At 42.0% G+C, this 18,090-nt stretch overlaps 1 long non-coding RNA gene across 1 annotated transcript in view; it reads right to left on the minus strand.

Annotated features, from left to right (window-relative positions):
- Positions 1–17,675, minus strand: part of LOC149523745 (uncharacterized) — a 28,970-nt gene extending 11,295 nt beyond the window's left edge. The window contains exons 1-2 of the long non-coding RNA XR_016350552.1: positions 17,494–17,675; positions 15,601–15,651 (exon numbers count right to left, since the gene is read on the minus strand). This is a non-coding gene — a long non-coding RNA (uncharacterized LOC149523745). The remainder of the gene's footprint in view (positions 1–15,600; positions 15,652–17,493) is intronic.
- Between the last annotated feature and the right edge of the window lie 415 nt (positions 17,676–18,090).

Genomic DNA, 18,090 nt, shown 5'->3' on the forward strand with positions numbered 1-18,090 from the left:
TTGCAATTTTTTCAGATTTTTTTTCTAATTTTTTTTCAAAACACATTTCTGGGGAAAATAACTTTATTTCAGAACCAAATAATCCAGTCTGCCCTTTGTACATGCGCCTTGTTGGGGAGGGCAGCTTGTGTGTTCTTATCATCCCAGGAGCTATACCGACGGGAGCTTAGTGCTCCTGGTAGGTTCAACCAAGCCGGAAAGGTCAAGGGGAGAGGAGTCAGACTAAGCATGCACATTGGTCCTCCAGGATTGGGGGTTTGGCTCAGAGCTAACAACCTTGACCTAGAAAAAGCTTTTGTTATGGAAACAGCAACAAATAATTCCTTCTCAACTGTGTGTGATGGCCTTCCAGAGTCACTTACAGTGACTTGTATAGTGATAGAAATGTAGCCTTGTTAGTCTAGTGTAGCTGAAACAAAATACAGGACTATGTAGCACTTTAAAGACTAACAAGATGGTTTATTAGATGATGAGCTTTCGTGGGCCAGACCCACTTCCTCAGATCAAATAGTGGAAGAAAATAGTCACAACCATATATACCAAAGGAAACGATTAAAAAAATGAACACATATGAAAAGGACAAATCAAATTTCAGAACAGAAGGGGGATGCGAGGGGAAGGGAAGGGAAATGTCTGTGAGCTAATGGTATTAGAGGTGATAATTGGGGAAGCGATCTTTGTAATGGGTAAGATAGCTGGGGTCTTTGTTGAGACCCACGCGTAGAGTATCGAATTTTAGCATGAATGACAGTTCATAATGATGATGATGAAATAATCCAATAGAATAACTTCAAAATTTTTCTGACCAGTGGTATCTAAAAAGCAATATATAGTTTAAAATTATTACAAGTAAAAGATGGAATTTCCCACCGGTTTGGGATTGAACCTAACAAGAGAGAAGGCTTCAAGACACTTGAGGAAGACTGAATTGGTATCTGCGTTAAAAAAGGTATCTGCGTTAAAAAAGAAGGACTAACTGTAAGATATTTAGCTCTTGGGAAAAGCAATTAAGGATTAAGAAACTACATTTCCTAAATCTAACTTGGGAGCTGTATTAATGGCAGGTATTTTTCCTTTAGCTCAAATAAAGTCTCCTATGAACTAGAAAGAACAACAAATTGCTTGTCCATCAGCTTAGACAAAATAAGCCAATGCTCAAAATTTCATCTATTATAAAGACAGGAACCAGTACCATCAAAGCAAAATAAGGCTTCTAAATATGGTGTTGAGAATCTGATATCCTTTGTGCATCTCTCTCATCAGGTCTGTGGTGCTTCTAAGCTACACAGGTTCAGAGATGACATCTGGAAACTGCTCATCTACCCATGCGTAAAACGAAGCTGGCAGACCCAGCACCTGAATTGGAGGTAGTGGTTGAACAGGAGGCAGATTTCAGATATTTGTATGCTAATTATTGTCATATATTGATCCTAAATGTTTTAGATAGAGAAAGCACTGAAGATGACTATCAACAAAAGTGCAACATTTGAATTGTTAGTTTTTGTGATAATTGATAATGTGACACTTGTGCACCTCGCTGGTCTGGCACCCTCTGGACCTGACCAGTCCCGGATAAGAGATTTTGCTGGACCAAGGGAGGCAATTTTTGGACCCCTGCCACCAGCCCCTCTGGCCTGGCCTCTGGTCTCCCAGCTGGCTCCCCACTTTCTGCTGTCCCCGCTGCCATACTGGCCCGCTGGGCAGCCATCACAGCCATAGCTCTGCTGGACAGCTCAGCACTGGGGCTCCAGGCAGCCACACACGCTGTGCACCGGGGCTCCCTGGGCAGCCCTGCATGCCCTGCTGGGCAGCCCCACCATCAGTTCCTCTGGACAGCCCACTGCCCTGCCAGCCCTTCAGGGATCCTTGTTGCTGGCCAATCCCCTGCCTTCATGACAGGAACAAGAACTGTCTAGATCGCCCCTGACTGGTGACTGTCTAACCTGCTCCTAAATATCTCCAGTGATGGAGATTCCACAACCGCCTTAGAATCATAGAATCATAGAATAATAGGACTGGAAGGGACCTCGAGAGGTCATCGAGTCCAGCCCCGCACCCTCAAGGCAGGATCAAGCTCCGTCTACACCATCCCTGACAGATGTCTATCTAACCTGTTCTTAAATATCTCCAGAGAGGGAGATTCCACCACCTCCCTTGGCAATTTATTCCAATATTTGACCACCCTGACAGTTAGGAATTTTTTCCTAATGTCCAATCTAAACCTCCCCTGCTGCACTTTAAGCCCATTACTCCTTGTCCTGTCCTCAGAAACCAAGAGGAACAAATTTTCTCCTTCCTCCTTGTGACATCCTTTTAGATATTTGAAAACCGCTATCATGTCCCCCCTTAATCTTCTTTTTTCCAAACTAAACAAGCCCAGTTCATGAAGCCTGGCTTCATAGGTCATGTTCTCTAAACCTTTAATCATTCTTGTCGCTCTTCTCTGTACCCTTTCCAATTTCTCCACATCTTTCTTGAAATGTGGCGCCCAGAACTGGACATAGTACTCCAGCTGAGGCCTAACTAGTGCAGAGTAGAGCGGCAGAATGACTTCACGAGTTTTGCTTACAACACACCTGTTGATACAACCTAGAATCATATTTGCTTTTTTTGCAACAGCATCACACTGTTGACTCATATTCAACTTGTGGTCCACTATGACCCCTAGATCCCTTTCCGCCATGCTCCTTCCTAGACAGTCGCTTCCCATCTTGTATGTATGGAACTGATTGTTCCTTCCTAAGTGGAGCACTTTGCATTTCTCTTTATTAAACTTCATCCTGTTTACCTCTGACCATTTCTCTAACTTGCTAAGGTCATTTTGAATTATGTCCCTATCCTCCAAAGAAGTTGCAACCCCACCCAGTTTGGTATCATCTGCAAACTTAATAAGCGTACTCTCTATCCCAATATCTACATCGTTGATGAAGATATTGAACAGTACGGGTCCCAAAACAGACCCTTGAGGAACTCCACTTGTTATCCCTTTCCAGCAGGATTTAGAACCGTTAACAACAACTCTCTGACTACGGTTATCCAGCCAATTATGCACCCACCTTATCGTGGCCCTATCTAAGTTATATTTGCCTAGTTTATCAATAAGAATATCATGCGAGACCGTATCAAATGCCTTACTAAAGTCTAGGTATATAACATCCACTGCTTCTCCCTTATCCACAAGGCTCGTTATCTTATCAAAGAAAGCTATCAGATTATTTTGGCATGACTTGTTCTTCACAAACCCATGCTGGCTATTCCCTATCACTTTATTACCTTCCAAGTGTTTGCATATGATTTCCTTAATTACCTGCTCCATTATCTTCCCTGGGACAGACGTTAAACTGACCGGTCTGTAGTTTCCTGGGTTGTTCTTATTCCCCTTTTTATAGATGGGCACAATATTTGCCCTTTTCCAGTCTTCTGGAATCTCCCCTGTCTGCCATGATTTTTCAAAGATCATAGATAAAGGCTCAGATACCTCCTCTATCAGCTCCTTGAGTATCCTGGGATGCATTTCATCAGGACCTGGTGACTTGCTGACATCTAACTTTCCTAAGTGATTTTTAACTTGTTCTTTGTGTATCCTATCTTCTAAACTTACCCTCTCTCTGCTTGTATTCACTACGTTAGGCACACCTCCAGACTTCTCGGTGAAGACCGAAACAAAGAAGTCATTGAGCATCTCCGCCATTTCCAAGTTCCCTGTTACTGCTTCTCCCTCCTCACTAAGCAGTGGGCCTACCCTGTCCTTGGTCTTCCTCTTGCTTTTAATGTATTTATAAAAGGTCTTCTTGTTTCCCTTTATGCCTGTAGCTAGTTTGATCTCATTTTGTGCCTTTGCCTTTCTAATCTTGCCCCTGCATTCCCGTGTTGCTTGCCTATATTCATCCTTTGTTAGTTGTCCTAGTTTCCATTTTTTATATGACTCCTTTTTTATTTTGAGATCATGCAAGATCTCCTTGTTAAGCCAAGCTGGTCTTTTGCCATATTTTCTATCTTTCCTACACAGCGGAATTGTTTGCTTTTGGGCCCTTAACAACGTCCCTTTGAAATACTTCCAACTCTCCTCAGTTGTTTTTCCCTTCAGTCTTGCTTCCCATGGGACCTTACCTACAAGTTCTCTGAGCTTATCAAAATCTGCCTTCCTGAAATCCATTACCTCAATTGTGCTGGTCTCCCTTCTACCTTTCCTTAAGATCATGAACTCTATTATTTCGTGATCACTGTCCCCTATACTGTCTTCCACTTTCAAGTTCTCAACTAGTTCCTCCCTATTTGTTAAAACCAAATCCAGAACAGCTTCTCCTCTGGTAGCTTTTTCAACCTTCTGAAACAGAAAGTTGTCTCCAATGCAGTCCAGAAACTTATTGGATAGCCTGTGCCTCGCTGTGTTAGTTTCCCAACATATGTCTGGATAGTTGAAGTCCCCCATCACCACCAAACCTTGGGCTTTGGATAGTTTTGTTAATTGTTTAAAAAAGGCCTCATCCACCTCTTCCACCTGGCTAGGTGGCCTGTAGTAGACTCCTAGCATGATATCACCCTCGTTTTTTACCCCTAAATTGCCTTATGCAATTTATTCCAGTGTTTAACTGCCCTGACAGTTAGGAAGTTTTTGCTGATGTCCAACCTAAACCTCCCTTGCTGCAGTTTAAGCCCATTGCTTCTTGTTCTAGCCTCAGAAGCCAAGGAGAACAATTTTTCTCCCGCCTCCTTGTAACACCCTTTTAGATACTTGAAAACGGCTATCATGTCCCCTCTCAGTCTTCTCTTTCCTAAACTAAACAAGCCCAATTCTTTCAGTCTTCCGTCATAGCTCCTGTTCTCTAGACCTTTAATCATTTTTGTTGCTCTTCTCTGGACCAATTGAGGCCTAATCAGCAAAGAGTATAGAAGAAGAAAGACTTTTTGTGTCTTGTTCACAACACTCCAATTAATGCATCTCAGAATCATGTTTGCTTTTTTTCAAGTGTCACACTGTTGACTCATGTTTAACTTGTTCATCCACTATGACCCCATAATCCCCATCAGTAGTACTCCTTCCTAGACAATCACTTCCCATTCTATATGTGTGAAACTGTTCTCTCTAAGTGGAATACTTTGCATTTGTCCTTATTAAACTTCATCCTGTTTACCTCAGTTCATTTCTTTCGTTTGTCCAGATCATTTTGAATTTTGACCCTATCCTCCAAAGCACTCCTCCCCTACTTTTTATTTTTCCTATGCAATGAAATAGTTTGCTTTTGGGCCCTTAATAATGTCCCTTTAAAAAACTGCCAACTCTCTTCAGTTGTTTTTCCTCCTAGTCTTTCTTCCCATGGGACCTTATCTACCAGCTCTTTGAGTTTAGTAAAATCTGCCTTCTTGAAATCCATTGTCTCTATTTTTCTGTTCTCCCTTCTACCAATCCTTAGAATCATGAACTCTAGGATTTCATGGTCAGTTTCTCACAAGCTGCCTTCCACTTTCAAATTTTCAACCAGTTCCTCCCTATGTTAAAATCAAATCAAGAACAGCTTCCCCCCAGTAGTTTTCTCAACCTTCTGAAATAAAAAATTGTCTCCAATGCAGTCCAAGAACTTGTTGGATAATCTGTACCCTGCTGTGTTAGTTTCCCAACATATGTCTGGATAGTTGAAGTTCCCCATCACCACCAAATCCTGCACTTTGGATGATTTTGTTAGCTGTTTAAAAAAATCTCATCCACCTCTTCTGCTTGGGTAGGTGGTCTGTAGTAGACCCCTAGCATGACATCATCCTTGTTTTTTTTAATCCCTTTTAACCTAGTCCAGAGACTCTCAACAAGTCTGTCTTCAATGTCCATCTCCACCTCAGCCCAAGTGTATTCATTTTTAATATGAGACAACACCTTCTCCCTTTCTTCCTTGCCTGTCCTTCCTGAGCAAGCTGTACCTTTCTATACCAACATTCCAGTTGTGTGTATTATCCCACCAAGTCTCTGTAGATATGTCTACACTAAAGCGTTAATTCGAGATATCTTAATTCAAAATTGTTAATTTGAATTAAGCTAATTTGAATTAACGCATCTACACACAAAATGCAGTTGGAATTAGCATTTTGAATGTGTGGAGGTTGTGGAGGGTGAGGTGGGAGGGGGAGCAGGAGTGGGAGGAGCAGCAGGAGCTGGCGGGGCAGCAGGCACTGGAGCGGCACGAGGCAGCATGCTCTGCACCAGGGCCTGTAGGTGTTTGCAAATGGCACGGCCCTAGGCAAGCTGCTCCTGCCGGAGCTGCAGGTCCTCCTGCACCCAGTCCCGGATGGTGCGGTGCAGGGCTCACAGGACCCCCAGGTGCTAGTCCTGGTACCCCTGCCACGTGGCGGTGGTCCTGATGAGCCTGCGGGTGTGGGAGGCTGTCCCGGATGGGGTGGTGTGCCCTGCATGTGCAGCTGGTATGGCTGTGGGGCAAGAAGAGGAGTGGTCAGTTCTCCCTGGGGACACAGTGGATGAAGCCCAGCCCCCCCCCCCCCGTGAGGTGAGGATAACTGTGCCCTGCACCGTCAGAGCCAATGTGCTTGCACAGAGGCCATGGTTGGAATGTCCAACTTTGCCCAGGAGTGGGAGCTGCCCTGAGACCACACCCATGCCCCTGTACTGTGTATAGTTTGGGTGAGGTGAGGGGGGAGATGTCCCTTGCCTCTGTATAGAGGGGCCGTGTGAAAGGAAGGTGTCCTGCTGTGTCCTGCCCCGGGGTCAGGAGTGCGTCAGGTCTCTTCGTACACACGTGAGGCTACCAGGCCATGGCCCCAGTGTCATGCAGCTAGAGCCACCTGCCCGCATGTACACAGGTTGCTGCGTGATCAGTGGTTGGCAAGGCCCATGCGCACGGTCCCTGGTCTCTCCCCCTGCACCCCACTCGGGTAGGGGATGGTGATGGCACTTACCTGGTGTTGCCTCCCCGGACGACCCTACTGACTCCGGTGCTAGGACAGCTCGAGGGTCCCAGTGGCGTGGCACCCTCTCTGTGCTGGCCTCTCTGCCGCGCCCAGGTCAGGGCCCTCCGGTCCCAGCTCGCTGCCCCCGGGATGGCACACACCATCCCACCCCCCAGGTCGAGGGCGTGAAAGTAGGGGCAGGTGTCGACCCCTGCTAATGAGCTGCCCCTCGTGGCCCTGGCGTACACCTGCCGCAGCTCCTTGATTTTGAGGTGCACCTGCTCCTGGGTGTGCCTGTGGCCCTTCCTGGCCACGGTGGCCTCAATGCGACCATAGATGGCCGCATTCCTCCGCCTGGTGCGGAGATCATGGACATTGGAGGCTTCCCCCCAAACCTCAATGAGGTCCATGATCTCTGCACCTGTCCAGGAGGGCGTGTGCCGTCTACGGCCCCTGATTGGCCCCTGGGTGCTGAAAGACTGGGTGGGGGACAGCTGGCTGCCACTGGATGCCCAGCTCATGGTCTGGCCACCTGTCACTACTGCTGTGCACAGGCAGTCCTGTAGCTGGCATGTGGCCAGAGTCTACCCCTTTAATGGCCCCGGGGCTGGGGGAGAGGAGAGTAGTTTTCCTGGTTGTGCCCAGAGTGGCCACCAGGGCACCCTGGGAAAGGCTGGAGGCCCCCTAATTCAAAATAAGGGTCTACACAGCGCTTATTTCAAATTAGCTATTTCAAAATTTGGCGTTATTCCTTGTAAAATGAGGTTTAACTAATTCGAATTAAGCACCCCGCTATTTCGAATTTATTTTGAAATAGCGGTTTGCCTGCATAGACGCTATAAAAGTATTATTATAATAACAGCTGTTATTTAGAATTAACTTTGCTGTGGAGACATACCCTGTGAAACCAACTATGTCATAGTTGTATTTATTTACTAGTACTTCATGTTCTTCCTGCTGATCCCCCATACTTATTGTATTTGTATATAGGCATCTAAGACACTGATTTGATACTAAACCATGTTATTTTAACATTCTGTGATCAGGGATTTACCAACAGCCTAGCTGCACATAATGCTATTTATTCCAGTACTTTTCTGTTTAGTACAATTAAGAGGTGTGATATTATCCTTGTATCAACGACCTACCTCACACAAAAAAAGTTCATTGTCTTGGGAAATTCTCTGAGCTAAGTCATCCTAAATACTGAAGCAAATGCTCTAACACTGCTACCTGGATCTAGCTGTATATGTGGCCATTCAAAATGTATCATCTACTACGTAGAATTTGTTGTCCTTTTCTTTTTATGCTCTACATTTATGAAAATCCATTCCATTCAAGATGAAACGGGTTTATCTGAATCTTCATTGCATACTAAATCTTACCTAAAGCAAGTTAGATTTTCAGCTTTTCTACAATCCCCTGAATTACTGTGTCAGTCCTCTCTATATATTTGAGAATACCATTGTCATGTAATTCAGTATCGTTGAATGTGATCCATATAAATCACAGTGTCTAAACTAGGATCATGGTCACAGAATTGACATTAGCCTGTGTTGGTGACAAAAATAGGGTTTTATTATTCTTTACTCTGGAAAGCCAATACAGCTAAGGAAGAGTGAGCTGAGGTCTGTTCTCACTCCTGCATCATTCACACACCTTATTAACAGATCTCTAAATCCTAAATCTTTTTAATTGGCAATGTTGCCCAAGCCAGAAAACACACAGCTTATTTTCACATCACAAAACAGACTCTGCAATGTCAGCAGAACAAACCCCCATTTTTTTTCTAGTGAAATAATCAAAATGCATATATTTAATCAGAAAAAACAAACAAGTAACTCTACAATGTTTTCACTGGGGTCACTTTTTAGAGTATGACAGCACATTAAAAACAAAGGAGGAAATGCAATCTACTGTGTTAAAACAATCTTGAAAAGGGATGGGAAAGGGAGGTTCCTCACTTAAATTAACAAAGGCCAAAAGTAGTCGAAGCTGAGTAAGTCCTCTCTTACAGCAGCCTCATTCCACTTTTGCCATCCAAATCAGCAATTGTAGGTCATGTATCAGGAACGATGGGTGATCTGTTCTATAAACTGTAGGTTCAACTGATTGATTCAATAGCATATTAGCCTCCTAGCCAGAGACCTTTCTGATATATTTCAAACCCACTCTGACTCAATTTTCTAAACTGTCTTCATTTTGTATGTTTAAAAATAATAAAAACCTGCATAATTTTAATAGAAATTATAAAAGTAAGAACAGGACCAATACGATACAATAAAACTGCAAAAAGTGAATTTAGTAGGGAATATATTTCCCATCGTTCATTCTGACAGCCCCTCAAAAATTTGCAGAAGGCATTCATGAACCATTAGGCATCAAATGGAATACTTGTGTCACAAATACATAAAACATAACATTTATTGAGCTTATTTACTACACATAAAACACACAGGATACAAAATGTGAACAGCAAGATCACTTGGAGTATTTTATATCCATTTATTTACCTGACCAACACACACCATAAGGTTTTTGCAGCTCATTTATGATAGAGTTTTGGGAATATGGCAGCCATGTAAATAATGTGTGTCAAAAAAATCAAGAAAATAACCACAGAAAAAATAAAATTGCTTTTCACAGCAGTTCTTAATCAGCATTTTCTTACCAAGGAAATATAAACAAATTAAATACGTATCAATCTTTAACAATCATGGATAGAAAAAGTATAAGCTTTATAAAAAAAAAAAAAAAGAATGGAATTAACAAAAGTTTTGTTCCATAGCAATTTGGTATCATAGACCTTATTTGTGACAATATTATAGCTTCAAATATAAGTGATTATGTGGGGTATAAAAAACTTATAATTTCAGCAAAAACTAAAGGAGAGTTATAGATAATGTTTTACCTTTTATAATTAGAAGTACTTCTAATTGAAGATACCAGACATAGATCTGTCTTTGTCTGAAGTAATGGTTAAAATACATTTGTTTTTAATTTTCTGATGGACTTTAAACATATCTCCGTTCATAGAATCAAAGAATCTTAAAATTGAGAGATTTCTAATGGTCATCAAGTCCAGCTCCCTTCCTTATAGCAGGACCAAGCACCATCTAGACCATCTCTGACAGATGTTTGTCTAACCTCCTCCTCCTTGTTCCTGACTTGTAGATACTTGAAAACTATTATGTCCTCTTCCAGTCTTCTCTTTTCCAGATTCAAAAAAACCTAACTCTTTCAATCTCCCCTTATAGATCATGTTTTCTACACCTTTAATCATGTTTGTTGCTCTTCTCTGGACCTTCTCCAGGTTTCCTGAAATGTGGCACCCAGACCTGGATACAATTCTCCAGTTGAGGCCTTAGCAGAATGGAGTAGAGTGGAAGAATTATTTCTTGTGTCTTGCTAACACCACTCCAGCTAATGCTTCCCAGAATAATGTTTGCTTTTTTTGCAAGTGTGTCACACTTTTGACTCATATTGGGCTTGTGGTCCTCTATGACCCCTAGATCCTTTTCTGCAATACTCCTTCCTTGGCTGTCATTTTCTCTTTTGTACGTGTGTAATGAATGGTTTCTTCCTAAATGGAGCACTTTGTATTTGTCCTTACTGAATTTCATCCTATTTACCTCAGTCCATTTCTTCAGTTTATCCAGATCATTTTGAATTTTCATCCTATCCTCACAGCATTTGCAACTCCTCCCAGCTTGCTATCATCTGCAAACCTTATAAGTGTATTCTCTATGCCATAATCTAAATCAGGGCTACTCAACTTTGGAAGCCCCGGGGGCCACAATGATGCCCACAGCACATGCCGAGGGCCACAACTTAAGTGTCGCTGCATATATATGCAAATATATGTAACTAGCGTCTTTCATACTGACGGGCCTAAATACAAAGATTAAGGCAAGACTACACAAAATACAGGTTCCATTTAAGTCAATCCTTCTGACATTAATAAAATGCAATATTTACCCAATTTCCACCTATATGACAGCACTTGTGGGGAGGCTTCGCCACCTCTTGCTGCACACACCCCTTCTCCCCGCCAGTCAGAAGCAATCAGAAAGGCAGGCGACCTGGGAAGCAGCTCAAGGCGCCGTGGGCCACATGGAAAGGGGCTGCGGGTTGAGTGTCCTTGATCTAAATCATTGATAAAAATATTGAAAAGAACCAGTCTCAGAACTGATCTCTATGGAACCTCACTCATTATTCCCTTCCAGATCACTGTGAACCATTGACTTTGGCAATGGTTATCCAACTAATTATGTACCCATCTTATAGCAGCACCATCTAGATTGTATTTTCCTAGTTTGTTAATGAGAACGTCATGTGAGACTATAAAAGAAGCTTTAGTAAAGTCTAGATATACCACATCTACCACTTCCCCCCATTCACAAGTCTTGTTACCATGTTAAAAAAAAAAGCTATCAAGTCAATTATTAAAAATCTAAATTTAATCTAAATTTGTAAAGATTTGTTCTTTACAAGTCTATGCTAACTGCTACTTAACACCTTATTATGTTTCAGATGTTTGTAAATTGATTCCTTAATTATTCACTCCATCATCTTTTCTGTTTCAGAAGTTGCCCTTATTTCCCTGTTTATAGATGGGTACTATATGTGCCTTTTCCAGTCTTCTGGAATATCTCCTGTCTTCCATGACTTTTCAAAGACAATAGCTAATGGCTCAGATATCTTCTCATTCCGCTCCTTGATTATTCTAGGATGTATTTCATCAGGCCCCAGAGGCTTGAAGATATCTAATTTTTAACTTGTTCTTTTCTTATTTTAGCATCTGAACCTACCCTATTTTCATTGACATTCATTATGTTAGGCTTCCAATTGCCAATATCCTTTTTGTTGAAAACTGAAACAAAGAAGTCATTAAGCACCTCTGCCATTTCCACATGATTTGTTATTGTTTCTCCCTCTTCACTGAGTAACAGGCACACTCTGTCTTTTGGTCTCTCTCTTACTTCTAATATATTAGTACAGAATGTTTTCCTGTTACCTTTTAAGACTCTAGGTAGTTTGAGCTAATTTTGTGCCTTCGCAACAAAAACGATTAAAGGTCTAGAAAACATGTCCTATGAGGGAAGATTGAAAGAATTGGGTTTGTTTAGTCTGGAAAAGAGAAGACTGACAGGGGACATGATAGCCATTTTCAAGTATCTAAAAGGGTATCACAAGACGGAAGGAGAAAAATTGTTCTCCTTGGCCTCTGATGATAGGACAAGAAGCAATGGGCTTAAATTGCAGCAAGGGAGTTTTAGATTGGACATTAGGAAAAAAATCCTAACTATCAGGGTGGTGAAACACTGGAATAAATCATGTAAGGGGGTTGTGGAATCTCCATCACGGGAGATGTTTAAGAGCAGGTTAGACAGACACTTGTCAATGCTTGATCCTGCCATGACCGCAGGGGACTGGACTTGATGATCTGTTCCTTCCAGTTTTAGGATTCTATGATTTTGTTCCTACATTTGCTATTTGTTTATATCCATCCTTTGTAATTTGACCAAGTTTCCACTTTTTGTAGGACTCTTTCATTTTTAGATCATTGGAGGTCTACTGGTTAAGTCAGGGTGGTTTCTTGTCATACTTCTTATCTTTCTGACACAGTGGAATAGATTACTCTTGTGCCCTTAAAAATGTCTTTTTGAAAAACTGCCAGTTATCTTCAATTGGCAATTTTTCAAAAAGACGTTATTAAGCAACTCATGTAACTTCATTAGAAATTCATGTAAATAACTGATTTGGGAGGTGCCCTTCTCTGCTTGATAGCTCACCATCCTGCTATCAGATGGAGCTGAAGATACTGCTCAATTATAAACACAGTTTTCTCAAAACACAAATATATGAATGCGTAAGTATAGCTGGCATATATATCTCATAATGATTATTAAGAGACCTCATATATATTTAGAGTAAAATAGCAATCAATTGGTTTGTTTATTTGGGGGACTTAACTATTCTGTTTTCTCCTTGATGGTTCTGGACACCAAACAACCCTTTTCCTCCTTCTTCTCCACAATCGTCTCTACTTTCCACCACCACAAATACACTTGGCACTTCCTATTCCATAGATCAAGCATTTTCCTGTCCCTTTTATCCTTACATAGGATACCACAGGGATAGGGAGGAAAAAGTTGACTTGACCAAGGCAAATAAGAATATTGTCATCCATAGGGCTTACTTGCTTAGCTGACCCTAAATTGCTGGAAGCATGGAAGCACAGATATTTTTCACTAGGGAATATGATAGCAAACTTAGCCCTTAGCTATGTGTGGAAACCATTTCATATTTAGCTAGAAGCCATTCTGTATAACAAAAGCCATTTCAGTTTCTTGTGTCTGCATGTATACTAGAGGGAGTGAACTGGCCTTCACCAAGGTGGGAAGAGATGAGAAGGATGCACTGTTGGAATGTGTTAATGAACTATTTTAAGCAGAAGCCCTTTGATGTTCGCTTTGATTTCTTGCCCTGACATCAGACTTGTTAGGGCAAAGTTATAAAATACTAGGATTGATTGTGTTGAACAGCCTTACTGGGCCCGGCTCTGCTGGGGTCAAGTTTGGTTCACTGTGCCTTATTGATCAATTAAGCTGTTTATCTGCCGCCAAACCAGAGAGAAGCTTTTGCTTCAACATATGTATACATTAAGTAGTAGTTTCAAAGCCTGGGATCCCCTATTTATAGTTTGAGATTTGTGTTTATCTAGCCATATAATATGTATTATGAACTTATTGTTCAGCATCCCATCTCCTTTCTAGAGAATGCTTTTTAAAAAGTTACTAGGAAATGGTGAGCATCAAAAACAAAACATAACAACCCGTCACAGGTACCCATTCATCAATTCCTTCCTTTTTACCAGCTTCATGGATATATGCTTTTTGTGGCTGCAAAAATCATACTGGAACATAACAGCAGCTATACTGGGTCAGACCAAAGGTCCATCTGGCTACTGTCAGACTGGATACTGGGCCAATGTCAGGTGTCACAGAGGAAATGAACAGAATGGCTGTGTCTACACTGCACCCCTTTTCCGGAAAAGGGATGCAGATTAGACCAGTCGGAATTGCAAATCCGCGGGGGATTTAAATATCCCCTGCGGCATTTGCATTTACATGGCTGCCGCTTTTTTCCGGCTTGGGGATAAGCCGGAGAAAAGCACCAGTCTAGACGTGATTCTCTGGAAAATAAGCCCTTTTCCGGAGGATCTCTCATTCCTGCTTGAAAGTAGGAATAAGAGATCCTCCGGAAAAGGGATTATTTTCCGGAGAATCACGTCTAGACTGGCGCTTTTCTCCGGCTTATCCCCAAGCCGGAAAAAAGCGGCAGCCGTGTAAATGCAAATGCCGCGGGGGATATTTAAATCCTCCGCGGATTTGCAATTCCGACTGATCTAATCTGCATCCCTTTTCCGGAAAAGGGGTGCAGTGTAGACACAGCCAATAGGTAATCATCAAAAATGAGTGGTCCTGTGGCACCTTAGAGCAGGGGTGAGCAAGATACAGCCCATAGGCCAAATCCAGTTGCCAAGCTGTTTGATCCAGCCTGCAGCTCACTCTGCCATACCTAGGGGAGGAGGTATGCATGAAGTCACCTCCCCCTGGCAGCAGCATGTGGCACCAGAGGGAACCGCCAGCTGTTCAAAGTGGCAGGCAGTTCCCTCTAGCCACCACGCACTCCTGGTAGGGTGGGGTGGAGGGTGAGAGACTTAGCATACTCTCCCAAGCCAATCAGGGGCCTAAATGGGGTGCATGCGGAGTCTCCTCCCCCCGCCAGGGGCGTGTGGCACCAGAGGGAACTGCCAGCTGTTCAAAACGGCTGGCGGTTCCCACTGGGCATTACATACACCTGGCATAACACAGATTTTACATGCTTTTCTGCCCCACGGGCGAGTGTGCAAAATCTCCTCTCTTCCCACAGGGGCACGCGGTACCTAGAGGGAACCATCCCTTCGGTTATAAGCCCTGCCTTTTCTGCCTGAGTCTCTGCCCTTTCTGGGGCAGAACCAGCATGGGTCCACTAACTAAAATTGGTGAAGTGGCCCCCTTACAAAAATTATTGCCCAACTCTGCCAAAAAGACTAACCAAAATATATCAAATTATGAGGTTAGTCTCTAAGGTGCCACAGGACCACTTGTTTTTAAAGTTATAGTCTAACACAGCTACTATCCCTCTGAGGTAATCATCAAGTGATCCATCTCCTGTCACCCATTCCTAGCTCCTAGCAAACAGAGGCTAAGGATATCTTTAAGTGCTCTAATGCAGTACTTAGCCATTTCTTGCAATAAACGGACACACACTACATAAAGGTAATCAGCCTGCACTGCAACACTCATTTTAAGAGCTGAGTTAAAAAAGCATGTACTCAGGGAATCTGCTATGGGAATTATAATTATTGTGCATTAAGGGCCCCATACTGCCGACACTTACACAAAGTTAAACACAAGCAGTTCCACAGACTTCAACATGCATACATTTATTGTAATACTGACAATCGAACATATCAATGTAAGTGTGATCTTTAAAAAAAAAAAAAAAAAAAAAAAAGCATATTTTTGTGGGAACCAAGTCGCTTAAAGCACAAGTCATGCACCATGCTTTTAATATATTCATTTTATCATGGACATTACTTTGGAGAAAGCTTTTATAAAGAACTTTTCAATTATATATAGTCATATAAATACATACTTTTGAGAGATCATTCAAGTTTTGGAAGTGCCTGCTCAATCTTGAGACGTTCTAAGACAAAACAGATAGTTTAAAAAAAGTTTTACCTTATAGACTTAAAAATTCCAACCAACACTTATAAAAACAAATAAACGTCACACTATTGAACTGAAAATGGGTTCAGCCCACTCTCAGTTACTCAGGATAAATATGGAAATATTGAAAAATAGGATTGTCAGTTAGAACAACAATATATGGAAACCTGAGCTTTTCTCTAGCAGTGCCATACTATACAGTGTGCAACACTTTTGCAGGGCTCTAATCATTAGGTTTGCACATCTGCAGATATCTGGTATATATCCACGGGTATCTGCATCCACAGATATGAATGTGGATATCCACAGTTCATTTTTGTGGATATAGATGCAAATGCGGAAACAATTTTTGTATTCATGCAGGGCTCTACCTATGACTTCAAGGTGTGGCTTTATGGGCAACAAAGATTGGAATTGCAGTTACAGTTTCACCACAGACAATTTTTTAATGAATAGGCAGAATTTATTGGACTATAAGCAACAGTATGCAGAACATGTAATTACATTTTAAAGCTGAGCTATGACTCAAAATACTTATTAATATAACTCTTGAATATATTAATGTCACTAAAGAGCCACTAAACCATCTTGCAAGTTGTGTTAATATAAAGATCAGTCAGTTATTAGCAGCATAAAGCACCCTACTGCACTTTGGAATTCTTCAATAATGGTTCCTAGAAGACAAGCCAGCTTTCTTTTAACATTTTTTTAACCAAAGGCTAAATTAAAGTAAACACATGTAGTTTTCTCCACTTAAGAAATGCTGGTAAAAGTGTGTAATGATTGGGAAATCTCAGTGCTATTGTCTTAAAACCTGGTTTATAATGAACCACTGACACTAACACATTGCACTGAGTAATCATGAAAGTCTAGGCCCTAGAGATTAAAAGAATAGTTTTTATCATGCTCACAGCAGTTGTGTGTGGATTCAGAGTCAGTCTAACAAGTGGGCTCTATCTGTCTGAAAAGCCCAACATCAGGGAACAGAGCTGGTTGCAAAATTATATTTTTCTCCTGTGAACAACACTGATGAAAATGTGTCTCCAAAAACCAAAAAACGTTCTTTGTCAAAAACTTTTTCTTTTTTTTGGATGAAGACCCTACAAGTGTTGACAACAACATAATCTGTAGCCACAAAAGTTTCTTTTTAGTCAAACAGCCATTTCTGTCAAATTAAATTTGACAGAAATTATGTGAGCAACTGCATTAGAGAGTTTTACTTTTCTAATTAAGGGCCTATGAGCTAAGAACCATGATACATTCACCAGAAGTAGTGGTGTAATGCTGCCAGGTTCCTGCTAATCTCACTCCCTTGATAGGGCCTAGAAGAATCCCAGGCAGCCAGCCCCAAAGTGAACACAATCATCAAGAGAAGCATGATCTAGCTGTATCTTGAAAAAGCATTGTTCAAATATCTGTAAGGGGGGGTAGAATCACCACTCGAGCACACACACCCCAAACCATGCTAAGGAATTAGAAGCATTCCATTTTGTGTATGATCCTCGTTCTGCAGCTTCTGTGTTCCAGTCTTCCAGCCAGGTCACATTCAGTCCCCTTCCAGGATAGCAGAAAATTCCAAACATAAAACCCCCAAAGTCTAATATCCTTAATGCCAGGCCTTCAGCTTCCATCTAATATTCATCCATTTTAGTCTCTTTTAATCCTGAGGTTTGCATTTCCTCTTTGGCTGGGGGAGGGTATGAGAGGAGAACCCTGGTCTGCCCTTTCCTCTCCTCTAGAGTCTAGTCCAGGGTCAATGTCTTAGGAAGCTAAGGGTTGTTCCTTATAATTCTTTACCACTTCCCTGGGCTGCTCCTACCTTTTTCCATTTATCAGCACGTCACAGAGGAACTGCAAACACCACTACACCCACTGTTCCTGTGCAGCTTCTTTCCAACTCTCTATTGAAGAGCTTCCTTAAGGCTACTCCCAGCCTCTCTAACAATCCCTTCTGCTAGTTCACTTCAGGTTTGCCTGTATAGCTCCCTCTCCTCTTTTGCAGCTGGGCCTTGTTCTAAAATGGGCTTGCCCTTCTTCCCTCCCCCAACTGCAGCCTAATGGGCTATCTAGTCACTAAGACTCCTACTAACCCTTTATTTGCCAGTATGGGACCCAAAGTCTCTCAGGCAGTCTTCACGGAAGGGTTTCTAAGAAACCTTGCCAGACTTCAATACTATCCATTCCCTCAGTACTACCACCTGCACTAGGGGAATTTCTCATCCAGTACACTTGCCACCACAGAAACAAGAATATGCTATTTGTATTGTCTTGTGTCTCCAGGAAAAAACAACAACCCAAAGCAATAAATAGGAAAGTTCCCAGAGAGAGCTGGGGGTGGGGAGAGAGAGGAGTGAAAAGGTTTTGCATGCACAAGTGACAATAGTTGAAAGTACACCGTACCTTTTCCCAGGTTTGG

This window comes from Pelodiscus sinensis, chromosome 12 (genome assembly GCF_052426305.1).
Source record: "Pelodiscus sinensis isolate ZL-2025 chromosome 12, ASM5242630v1, whole genome shotgun sequence".
NCBI classification, from domain to species: Eukaryota; Metazoa; Chordata; order Testudines; family Trionychidae; genus Pelodiscus; species Pelodiscus sinensis.